The sequence below is a fragment of the Pollachius pollachius genome (assembly GCF_949987615.1).
Source record: "Pollachius pollachius genome assembly, chromosome: 6".
In the NCBI taxonomy this organism is placed as follows: Eukaryota; Metazoa; Chordata; class Actinopteri; order Gadiformes; family Gadidae; genus Pollachius; species Pollachius pollachius.
In genome coordinates this window covers 27,652,788-27,665,913 of record NC_136939.1, presented here as the reverse complement: position 1 = coordinate 27,665,913, position 13,126 = coordinate 27,652,788, and positions in this window count along the sequence as shown.

Below are 13,126 nucleotides of genomic sequence, written 5' to 3'. Positions count from 1 at the left end.
ACGGCCTCGACTTTAGGGGTCGTTGTTTGCATCATGCGTCACTCTGTGTAGCCGGCATGTGTTCCTGACGACAGAGCATGCTTCCTTCCGCTGGTGAAACCGGAAAATACTCAACCCACAATGTGTTGAGTTTTGTTTTTTGGATGATATAAGGGAAACCCTGTTTACTCCAGGGAGGAAAAAAAAGAAATGAATAAATCAATTTATCGTTCTTTGAGACGAGGATTAAATGGCAGGTGAATTGTCCGTCCCTGGACCCCGTAGTAGAGAGAGTCGATTTGTATTATTTAATTTAAGTCACATTCTGTTTTGGAATGCGAAACACGCAGTGATGATTGATTGATTGGATTGCCTTGCGAGGCTAAACTCACTTTCCAAAATGCTGACTTAATTGTTAATAATTCATATTAGGAAATTCTGAAATTATTTTATGTCAGATGACTCTGAGGCTACTATTTTGTATTTATTACTCCCATCCCCTCCCTGTTATATACAGTTAGACACGTTTTTCCTTTCAATAGGTGTAGATATCTGAAGAAATGTCTCATCTGGCATCATTTTGTTTCATATTTTACAACAATCCCAGACTTTTGTGTACAAAAAACACCGTCAGGATATTCTCAACACAGACTGCATCTCCAGGTGACCATAAGCCCTATTTCTTTGTTAAAATAAACTTAGGAAAGATAAAAAAAAAAAAAAAGAAATCGACAACCATACAAAAATAGAAGCTAACCTAGAAGATTAAAAGAAGACTTAGAAGGTTTAATAGATGCATATTCGTCAGGGGATTATTTTTATATCAGAAACCCACTGTACATAACGTCATGTTGGAGAGACGCTGTTTGCTGTATAGTTGTAGCCTCGAATGTGATCTCACGAAATCTTGCGAGGGAAACAGAAGTCTCTCACAAGAGGGGGGGGTGGGGGGGGGGGGGCAGGTCCAGTATACTTAACTTCAGTAATGTGCAATACGAAAAGGCATGCTGTTTTAAAAATGAGGAATTTCCTGTACTGTACTATGCAACCGCAGAAACCGTGTACATCGCTTCGTGCTGCGCTGAATTTATCCTGCGCTTTTCTTTTGGTCCCCGAAAAATCGTCATTGACGCTCCGGGTGGGAAATGTGTTCTCTCTCTCTCTCTCTCTCTCTCTCTCTCTCTCTCTCTCTCTCTCTCTCTCTCTCTCTCTCTCTCTCTCTCTCTCTCTCTCTCTCTCTCTCTCTCTCTCTCTCTCTCTCTCTCTCTCTCTCTCTCTCTCTCTCTCTCTCTCTCTCTCTCTCTCTCTCTCTCATTTTTTTTATGGAAGATGAATCTTAAAGGCTGATGATGCGGTATTGCATGCACAATATACCATTCTGATTTATGTAAGAAAATTATGATATGACGAGGGCTGTGAAAAGGGGGCGGGGCCGGGGCCGGGGGCGAGGCCATGTGGAAGGCGAAACTAGAAGTGACCTAAAAAGTTTCTCTCTTTTCTTTTTCAAAATAAAATTGTCGTTCTGAATGACCTGTGTTTGAGTGTTGTTTTTTTGTCTTGACTTCCGTCCCATTGGCTGTCGGCTTCAACAGTGAAAATTAATATGAATATTAAAAATAAAATAATTATATTCCCTATAATAAAACTTACATAACTTCTTCATCAATACTCATGAGTCCCAAATGTATGGGGTTAGAGTTGTAGTTTGAAACTCCGCCTCTTCCTGTGTTTTAGTGACATCACAAGTGGGCGTGTCCACCGGGATGTTCCCTGGATAGATGAAGGCTCGTTCGCTGTCCTGCTGACAACGAGACGGCTCGCCAGTGATGTCGCTCACGCTTACGCATGTTCCCGACAGCGACCGTTCATGTGCACTGCGTTGGGAATCTAAAAGTTCTTCACAGCAGGGGTTATAAACCGATAAAAACTAAAGAGAACTAAAGAACTAAACAGCACTTAGTAGGATCGGTTTTCAAGTTTGCATGCCTTTATTTCCTTGATGTCTATAACCTACTATCCTTTTGCTGGACATGCCCACTTGTGTTGTCACTTCAAATTCCCTTAAAATTAATTAATTAATAATTAATTAGTTAATATTTCTAAATTCTTCATCAACACAATTCTTAAGTCCCAGACTTATACGGCTAGAGTTATGTGTTTTGTCTAGATATTAAAAAAAACATTCAGGTAGAGCATCTGGACACACCTGTACACACCAGTCACAACAGCAGGTAACCTAGCAACCATATCAGCCAATAGCAGCAGTGGAAATCAACGTGGTGTGGGTTCGGCTAAAATGGCAGACGTTTCCCGGGATGACAGAATACACGGCCCAATCAACAGGCTTCCATCAGAGGGGCACGGCCGTAGAGGGGAACACAGATAAGGCTAACGATGCTAATCACGCCCGGACTCCCCAACGCTAAAGACAACGGGCTAACGAGCTACAGCTAGACAGCGCTTCTCTGAGGGCAGATTCATATCTCTGGATCCGGGTGAAAGGGTCCGTATCTGTATTTAGCGTAGGCTGTGAATGGGCCTTAAGTCGCCATTAAGTCCTGATTCTTATCACCAGTCAGTTGATGACCTTTGGACCTATGCGCCTCTCCGGTTGGTGACCCACCACTAAACACCTGTTGGGCTGCGTTCCAAATCGCATACTTTTCTTTTTTTATTACAAATACTAAGACTAGTACTAATACATAATGTGTGTGTGTGCTTTTCTTTTTTTATTACTAATACTAAGACTAGTACTAATATGTACTGTGTGTGTGTGTGTGTGTGTGTGTGTGTGTGTGTGTGTGTGTGTGTGTGTGTGTGTGTGTGTGTGTGTGTGTGTGTGTGTGTGTGTGTGTGTGTGTCTCTGTGCTTGCAAGGAAGGGTGTGTGTGTGTGTGCGTGCTTGCATGTTTGTGCATGTTTGCATTGCTGTGCATCAGTGTACCTCATAGCCGTAACCCCCCTTTGCTTTACATTATTTGCTCATGTGCCTTGAAGGAATTTGCACCCTGCAGACATTACCACCGTAGAGACAACAGAGCGCCTCGAACCAAGGGATCAACGCGAGAAAACAGACCGTGACCATGTGTAACGAGCAAATAAAATGAGTATGTTAATAATTAAATCCTGTATCCCTGGGTCAAGACTTTTATTTTGATATTTCGCTAATGTTGCATTCCGGATATCCTGCAGCAGAAAAGACAGTATCTGCTGCAGGCGGACCAAGAAATGCTTAAAACCTGTCTTTTTTGTTTGCTGACCCATTGTGCAGGCAATAAACCCGCTGCACCCAATGCTAAGCGTCCGAGGCCATGCTTGAAGGAAAAAAACAACGCAGGTTACAGTGGTGCCGTGACCCGGATTCAACTGATTGGTCGCTGACCAACAACCCTTACCGGAGGGCCTGTCACCATTCCCCAGCTGGAGACCAGCTGACAACACTTTTGGGTATTGTGCTATATGTGGGGAGCTGTAGAATAGATTAACTGTTATGAGTAGATATTAAGGTGACAGTTTTAGTGCAAATAGACATTTTGTCCTCTTATTTTTATTTATAATTTTATTATTAGTTTTATTTCTTTTCTTCTCTCTCCGTCTTTCCCATTGTCATGACAGGCTCACAGGTTACTGGAGGTCAAGGCTTTGTGACTCCTGTCAGTGTCGGTCGGGGTAGAGGTGTGTTGGGGTTGCCTATCCCTTTCCCTCAGCTTAGTGCGTCTGTGGGAGCTACTGTAGGGATGGCAGCGAGGACTCTACGTCCTGTTGTTAGTGACACACCACACGCTGCCCACACAGAGCAAGATAATTTCCCTGCTCAACAGGCCCCCTGCACTTCCACTCCTTTGACTACAGAGGACCTTGAAGGCCAGATGAGTGGCATCGTGCAACACATAGGTCAACAACTAGCAGACAGCATTCTCACACACTTGAGTAGGTCTAGTCCGGCGGCGGCTTTGTCTACTCCAAGTGTACACAGTGGTAGCTACGCTCAGGGCCGCTGCTAAGCTTTTGGGTGCCCTAAGCTGGGCTGGTCAGGGTGCCCCCCCAAACACACACACACACAAAACCTTCAGAGTTTGCAATCAAACCGTTGCTATTTATTATAAGTTGACATTAAATATACTATGAACATCTATATATTAAGTAATATTTAAAACAAAAACAAAACAGCAACAACAGGAGCACCATCAGTAATAAATACGTTATATATAAAACGTTCTTAACAGCAGCATTAAAATATAATAAAACAATAACAACTGCAGGCTCCAAAGATGACTGAAAAATAATTATGAACTCAAATAAGGTTTAAAGGGAAGTCATCAAGTCAGCATCAAAACAAAATATCAAAAAACAACTATTTTTCACACTATTTTTACAGACAAACAGCTATATTTGGACAAAACAGTAGCTACATTTGAACATAACCGAAGTAGTTATTTACTTCACTACTGCGTAGTCATAAACAGACCTTGTTTTAAGGCATGACTTTGAAATAATGCCTGGTTTTCACAAAAAAAAAGAAAGTGCAATATTGTCCTGCAGCTGCAGGAGGCTTCAGAAAGGTGCACGGCGACTTTTCCTGGCAGCAAAATCACTAATCAAGTCATCGTATGACACGCTATGTGCCACTTCTGCATTGATGCTGATGACAGCAAGGCCACTTAAGCGTTCTTGTGCCATTGTTGACCATAGGTAGGTTTTGATAAGTTTCAGTTTCGAAAAACTGCGCTCAGCAGAAGCAACGGTGACTGGAAGAGTCAAAGAAATCCTTAAAGCAATCCAGAGGTTTGGATACACAGGTTACTGTCATGAAGAATGGTCAGCATCTCCATGGCAGTCGTCTTTGATGGCAGTTGAGGGAGGTTGATCATCTCCTGCATCATCTCCAGTCCATCAACATCAGCTTCGCCTTTATCTGTGAGAGCCTTCTCCACATCGAGACAGTGTTTGCGCAGGTCCTCCTTGGATATCCCATGTACTTTTTGAAAGTCAAGTAACAGTCCAAATGTGTGTCTCATCTGGCTCAGGGTCTCAAACCGCTCCTGCAGCGACGTCAGAGCGGAGTCCACAACTCGGTTGAAAAATTCAACTTCAAGCCTCTTCTTTGCATCACTGAAGGGCTCGTCAGGAGCTTTGTAGCCGAACTGCCTTTTTGTGCTTTTCAACCGCTTCTGTTTGAGCTCGGGTTCGAGGTTTAGAGCCTCACACAGCTCCTTGGCAGTTGCTATGGCCTCAGAAAACCCAGACTGCCTGTATTTTGTAAGGGAGGCTTTAGCAGTCTCAATGAGCCCGGCTGCAACGTCAAGCTGCATTGATGATGACTGCAGCAGCTTGTTCACCTGGTTGGTGACTGAAAGAACTTCAGCCCAAACAATGGTGCAGATCTGAAATCTGAACGAGCCAACCTCTTCTGCCAGGCTTTGAGCCTCTGACCTTGCAACAGGTTCAGTGACAGCTTGTCTTGCTTCCAAGAGAGCTTCTCTGACTTCTTTAACTTGACTTCTGACAGCTATAACACTCTGAAGCCTACTCTCCCATCTTACATCACTCCAGGATTTCAGAGTCAACGTGACATGTTTGAGTAAGATGTCCCACCGCTGTATGCCTGCTGAGAAAAAACAAAACAGTCTCTGAAGGTATCCAAAATAGCCAATAGCATCCGTAGATGACTTAGCAGCATCTGATATGACCAGATTCATCGTATGTGCAGCACAAGGGACAAAGACTGCCCTTGAATTCAGTTGTAGCAGTCTGGCCTGCACTCCTTGTCTCTTTCCCTTCATATTGGCTCCATTATCATATGACTGTCCTCTGCAATCGTCAAACGAAATGCCGAGTTCCCTCAACTTTTCCAGAACAACATTTGACAGATTGAGGCCTGTCGTTTCCACCACGTTCAAATATCCAAGGAAGTATTCTTTGATGTCTGGCTTAGGCACCAATTCAACAATGCGCACAACAAGTGACATTTGTTCCTTGTGGCTGATGTCTGGGGTGCAGTCAAGGATGATGGCATAATATTTTGCTTCTTGGATTTTTTTCACAATGGCTCGAACTGTGTGGGAGGAGACAATCTCTATTATTTCATTTTGAGTCTGTTGTCCAAGATAGTGTGAAGCCTCGTCTTTTATTTTGGCCACATGTCTCTCTGTAACTGGATCAAATTCAGCCAGCAGCTCCACCTCTTTGAGAAAATTGCCATTATCTTGTTCATATAGACTTTGCGAAGAGCCCCTAAAAGCCAAATTTCTGGTGGCTAGAGACAGGGTTTTTGAGAACAAGCGTTTCAGGACATCTCGCCATCTTTTCTTCTCTGTCTCAATTAAGGCCAGCTCCTGCTGATCTATAGCTAGATTCTTCTTCAGTCGCATATCCAGTTCCTTCCATTTCACCATGCACTTGGTTAGTAATGCGCGATACAAACGATATACGATGTAAACGATAAAAAAATGGCCTACGATAGAGATTTTAATTCTATCGCTATATCGCGATAATGCAGGTTGATGACGCAAAATATAATGTTTAATTTTTGGTTTGGTGTAATTCCTTTTCACATTGCAATTTTCGCAACAGTGCCAGAATTCGTCAACAAACCTGCATGTGTGCAAAGAACGTTAACCCATTTGTACCGGCTGCTGTGCGGCGCAACATTGTACCTAGTACATACAATGTTGCTCCGCGCAGCCGGTACAAATGGGTTAATGGTAAACACGCACAGATGCGTGATCCGGTCTGAATGGGTCAAATCATTGGACAAAAAGGTCTGGGGCGTTGTAAAGCATTAAAGAAAAAGGGGGGGGGGAAGCAACGGTGAAAGTAAACAATCATGGATATCCAGCGTGATATACATTGATCTGCGGACTGGTCCAACTCCTTCTCCCTCATCCTCACTCGGAATGTGTTAAATGCATCGGCATTTTTAAGTTGTGTTTTCCAGCATACTTTTTACTTGCTTTTGTCGGACCGTCGGGCGGTGGCTCAACATGGAGCAAAGAGGAGACGGAATGTCTTTTGGATATCGGACCCAAATATCCAAAAGACATACGTCTCCTCTTTGCTCCATGTTGAGCAACGTCTCCGAGACCACCTCTCCGGCTGGGTCAACCTCCTTTTGATGGTTAAAAATATCACGTAATCGACAAAAATCTTAAAAATCAATGATCGATCATCAATTAATCATGCCATCCCTAATTGTCAGTACAGTGTCTGTTCCTTATCTAGAAAGACACCCGTTTTTCCTGTTCTCTGCAACTTGGGTGGCATTTAAGAACCAAGGACTTAAACTAACTTTTAGAATGGTTTGCACTAAAGGAAAGAAACCCAATACTAATTTTATTTATCTGCAACATTATGATGTATGATTACAGTGTTTCACAATAAATGTTCTCGAAATGACATACTATATTTCTCTTTTTTTAAATACATTAAGCAGTTTGGCTTTCCTTAGGGTCTATGTAACCTGTTCTGAAACGGTTACTTTATGATTTTATATCGTGATATATATCGTTATCGCAAGAGGCTGCAATGTATATCGCAATATGGATTTTAGGCCATATCGCCCATCTCTACACTTGGTATGGTCTGGACTACCTTCATGGCTCTTCAAGTAGATGTTAATGTTGGACCAGTCGCCATAGCCTTTTTCTGTCAGCTTTATACTCTTTGACCCAAACAGCTTGCATGCAAAACAGAACACAGTATTGTTCTTTGGAGAGTAGACAAGCCAGCTCCGTTGGATTTTTTCTTTATTAGAAAGGGATTTCAATTGGAGGTTTGGATGAAATGCCCTTCCATCCACCCTTGGAAAAGAAAATTCTGCTGGAACTTTAAATGGTCCTCTTCTAACAATCTCTACCCTGTCAGTGTCTGAAATATGAGCGGGCCAAAGTGCGGGGTCTGTTGGAGATGGCACATTTGTCTCTTCATCATCTGCTGGAAGGCTTTCAGTGATGGGTGTGGATACAGTACCTTCTGAGGGTACAGTTGTGTGTTGTGTCTGTGTACCGGAACTTGAGGATGGTTCTTCACAGCTTTGTACTGAACTGGAGCCTTCAGACATGGTGGACGGTTGCTGGAGTTGTTCAGTATGCTGGGGTTGTTGGTGGCTTGTGGATGGTTGCTTATCATCTGAATCTTCCTCCTGGCTACGTGTGGCTCCTTGAACAAATTTTAGCATTGACCCTGTGAATATTTTTGAAATACAAAAAAATGTGATTAGCAAAAGCTAAATAAAATAACCAAAACATTAGGATTTTCTGATGACAAAAATATCATGTCGCACTACTGTTTATAATAGGATAAAAAGTCACTAAAAAAACACCATATTATGTGTAATCTTAAATCTGCAGTTTATCTGTTAAACACTTCATTATTCCATTGCTATCTAGTCACTATGAAAGTATATTTAACTATTATATTATATTAATTAAGTGGAACATAGACAAAACCTTAAATACCTATATAGACTCCAATTATACATATTAAACAAAACAATGGTGGCATTTTGTAAATGACCAAAAGTGAAGATACCATATTTTAAATTGGCCAGCAGATATCGCCGTTTCCATAGCCTTACTAGAATGTTGTTGACTTCATATAAGGCTTCATAAAATGTCTACAGTGACAACCGTCAACTATTTGCAAACGTGTCACATGCATTGTGAAATGCATGTGAGCCATCATCATTTTGGGGATGGCCACTACCTATGTACCTACTTTTCATTCAGATTCATAGCCTACATCCTGACTTGCATGATCACTGTCCTATAGTGTCCATTTTTTGTGAGTCTCAATGTCTACTTCAAATGCAGTTAGAAATATGGGACAGTTGCTTCATTTTGTTTATATGCTACAGGCCGAGAGACTAAATTAATATGTAACTTACTTGCTCCTTTTAAGTATACTATTGCTTGGGGAGTCCAATTCCTCCACTGAAAAGGGTGGAAAGTGCTTACAACTCTCTGCTAGTTAGCGACCTATCTCTTCTCTACATGTAGTTGTGGTGCGCGAGTGCTGCTGAGGGAGGTAGCCTATTTGATTGATTCGCTGAATTGTCCAATCATGTGGTGATAACAAAAAAGTAAAGCGATACCATTGGCTTGGGGCGCACACTGGTGTGACCCGAGGGCGAATTTTCTTGCGCCAATGAAAAGCTGTCTCTGCTTGATTGACAGCAAAAAGTTAGCGAGCTTACATTGACTTCAACGTGGCCGGCGCCCCTGACTTGGAGGAGGGCTTCATTTCGAATGACCAATAACTAGCCTAGACCAAATCATTGACGTTCAGATGCATTTAAATGGTTGCTGGCAGTGACAAGTATATCACACAAGTAAACGAGGATAAACGCTATGTATTTTTGTTGATTTATTTCGTAATGATAATAGTTTATTAAAAGTTGGCAGATATATTCAAGTGAATATTTCACGGAGGGGCGGCGCCCTAGCGCCCCCATTGACCCACCGCCACTGGTCTTAACTATTAGCTTCTGCTGCTGTGTAGTGTAACTGTCATGCTAGCATTACAATATCACTGAAACAATTAGACCTATAATACTCACACACTTACCAACAAGGGATGCACGGGTGTCATCTCTCAGCTTTTTCTTTTTCCGCTTTTCTGCGCCAGATTCCTGTTGTCTCTTACTTGCCATTATATATTCGCCGTTGCCGCCATTCAAAAGCAACTTCACATCACCGGCACCTGCTCTGTCTCCGATGCGAAAACACGAGAGCTTCGAAGGCTGTACCATTAGGGTCAGGGAAGGGGGGAGACTATTTTTATATATTAGGTAAAAACATGTAATTTGCCTAAATTAAGTGATATAGGTTATACAATTAAGAAAAAAACTACGGTAGGCCTCTTCATAGCTTAGTTATATATTTTTGTAGTTTTTTAATAATTAATTATTATCATGAATTTTTTTTAGCAACCTTAATTTTGGTGCCCCAGCCAGGTTCTTGGTGCCCTACGCACTCTGCGTACTCTGCGTATAGGGAGCGGCGGGCCTGTCTATGCTCCAGCTCAGGACTCTCTGTATCGTCATCTCAGCTAAATGTAATGAGTCAGAGGAAGGCGAGAGATCCCCCTACTTTCAGAGGTGAGAATTTAGACTCAGTTACTCTTGAAGAGTGGATTGAGGTAATGCAAACTTTCATAGAGAAGGGAGGTCTATCTATTTGGGAGCAGGGTAAAGAGATGCCCATCCATTTAAGGGGCCAAGGATGTAGTCAAAGTGGGCATTAAATCAAGTGGCGTTAACATCAGACATAGTCCAGCTTCTATCTATAGCCTTTTAAGGAAGCATTTCAGTTGCAAGCAGTTTTCACCACTGCCTCTGCAACACTTCTACACGACCTTCCCTGAGCCACGGGAAGATCCCTATGACTAATGGCTTTGCCTTAACTGTGCTGCTGATATTGCTGCTGAGTGTCTCATGGAACAGGGTAAGCAGCAAGACAGCTTGTCCATTGAGGTCACACGTATGTTCATTAGGAACTGCCCAGATTCAGGTCTATTGCTCAATTTTCGTTCTTAGACTGTCGACAAGTGGTCGGCTGCGGAAGTGCAAGAAGTTTTGGATGAGTACCACTCAGAGAAGGTATCAGAGCAGCAGGGATAGGGAAAGATGGGGCTGTTGGGGAGAAGAACATGGCTGTGAACAGGATGGAGGTGAACAGTAGCCCAGCTCCCCTGTGTAGTGCTCAGTCAACACCACAGTCCACATCAGCTGATCTCTCTGCTCTGGAGAGGATGATCGGTATGATGGCGAAGGTTCTTATGAATACTGCTCAGTCCAGATCAGCGGGTAGAAGGACAAGTGGTCTACCTCGTATTCAAGGTCTTAAAGACACACCGTGTTTAGTTTGCAAAGACCCCTCTCATTCTGCCTTGTCACACTGTAAGGATAACAGACTGTGTTTCCAGTGTTTTTCTCCTGACCATGCAAGGGACAGATGTCCACGAAGAGGACAGAGTGCAGCCCCCAGTGGCCAGGCGTCAAACTAACAGATCTGCGTGTGGGGGAGGACCACGTAGATGGTGAAAGTGTGCTTCCCACTTCTAGCTTTGAGGCTTTTTCTAACTATGAATCTCTTAGTCAGCTGTACAGTAGTGATTGTTCATCAGAGAAAACAGTCATTTTTCAGAATTTGCAGACAGTTCCCAGGTCTGTTTATTTTACACATCAGTTTCAATAGTGAATGGACTCTCTTTCAAAGCGCTTGTTGATAGTGGATTTATGGCGTGTACTCTTAGTGAGTCTGCTGAAGCCATGTTGTTGCAATACATTCCAGGCATTTCAAAGCAGTCAGCTCAAGATATTGTGATTGTTGGCTGTGGAGGCCATCGTGTCACTCCAACAGCAATCTATGACCTCCCAGTCAGACTGTACGGTTGTTTGATGACTGTTCCCACCTTAGTTGTCCCAGGTCAATCTGAGGAGATGATTCTGGGCAGTAACGTCATCAAAAGGCTTTTGACGCGTCTGAGAGAGACAGGTGGCTTATGGAAGCTCATGTCCATGCCCAGCAATAACCAGAGTGATGGATGCTCTCAGTTTTTGTCCCTTTTCTCCAACACTCAGAGGTGGAGAGGTGAGTTTGTGCCAGACAGAGTGGGCACTGTAAAGCTCATGAGAAGGGTGACATAAGAGCCACAAACCTGGTTTGGGGTAAGCTACCCGTGTCTTCAGCCCTGTCTGTGGGTAGCACAGTCATCGTTGAGCAGACAAAGTCAAGATCAAGACCTAAGCAGATAATGGTTGGCAGAGTGATCACACCGCTTTGAGGTGATGGCTCCATTCCGGTGAAAGTTATAAACCCAACCAATCACAGAGTAGTGCTGAGGAAAAATGCTAAGATAGCTGACGTGTCACCGTGTATTGCTGTGGAAGACCTGCCACAGCCAGAACAGATCAAGTCAAATGTGCAGTGTACAGACAGCAGTCCCTCAACTCCCAGGTCAGATTAGGAGATGAAACGTGCCTTGTACAGTTTGAACCTCCCTGACATCGATCTGGAGTCTTGTGAGGTGTCAGCACACTGGAAAGACAAGCTGCTCCAGACCATTGAGAGATATGAGTCAATATTCTCAAAAGACATTGTAGACTGTGGAGAAGCCAGTGACTTTGTCCATCGCATTCATCTGGCTGATGACCGACCTTTTCGTTTGCCGTACAGGTGTATACCACCAAGCCAGTATGCTAAACTAAGGATGACTCTGAAGGACATGGAGGAGAAGGGAATCATTCACAAGTCACACAGTGATTATGCATCTCCCCTCGTGCTTGTCTGGAAGAAGAATGGCGACTTAAGGATCTGTACATATTCCAGGTGGTTGAATGCTCAGACGGTCAGAGATGCCTACCCGTTGCCTTACTAATCTGATGTGTTGGCTGCACTGGGCGGGAATGTTTTCTTCTCCACAATGGATCTGACATCAGGCTATTACAATGTGCCTTTGCAGGAAGAGCATTAGAAATATACAGCCTTTTCTTCTCCTTTCGGCCTGCACGAGTACAACAGACTGCCTCAGGGTCTCTCAAACAGTCCAGCCACGTTCATGAGAATGATGATGTCAATCTTTGGTGGTGAGAACTTCAGCAGTGTCCTGTGGTACCTGGACGATCTCATGGTGTTCGCTCCTTCTGAGTCTGTGGCCCTTCAACGTCTTGAAATTATCTTCTCCCATCTTTCGAGTCACAATCTGAAGCTGGCCCCAAAGAAATGCTTCTTCTTAAGATGTTCTGTTAAATTCCTTGGCCACATAATCTGTGAGAAAGGCATTGAGACGGATGCAAGGTCGAGGCCATCAGCAAAATCCAGAGAGTTGATCTGATGGAGGCTGATGGGCAGACACCATGTTCAAAGAAGATTAGATCGTTCCTTGCTATGGTGATGTATTATCAACACTTTATTGAGGGATGTTCTGCGAAGGCCAAGTCGCTCTTCAAGTTGACAGCAGGGACCAGTAAGCAGACTTGTGGGAAGTTGGGGAGAAAGCCAAAAAACAGGCTGAGCGTCAGCGATGGGTGGCTAAACTTGCATCATACAGCTTCGACATAAGGTATGTCCCAGGCCCCAGAAACGTTGTGGCAGATGCTTTAAGCAGAGAGCCCTTCGTCCAGTCTTGCGTAAGCCACCGCATTGTTA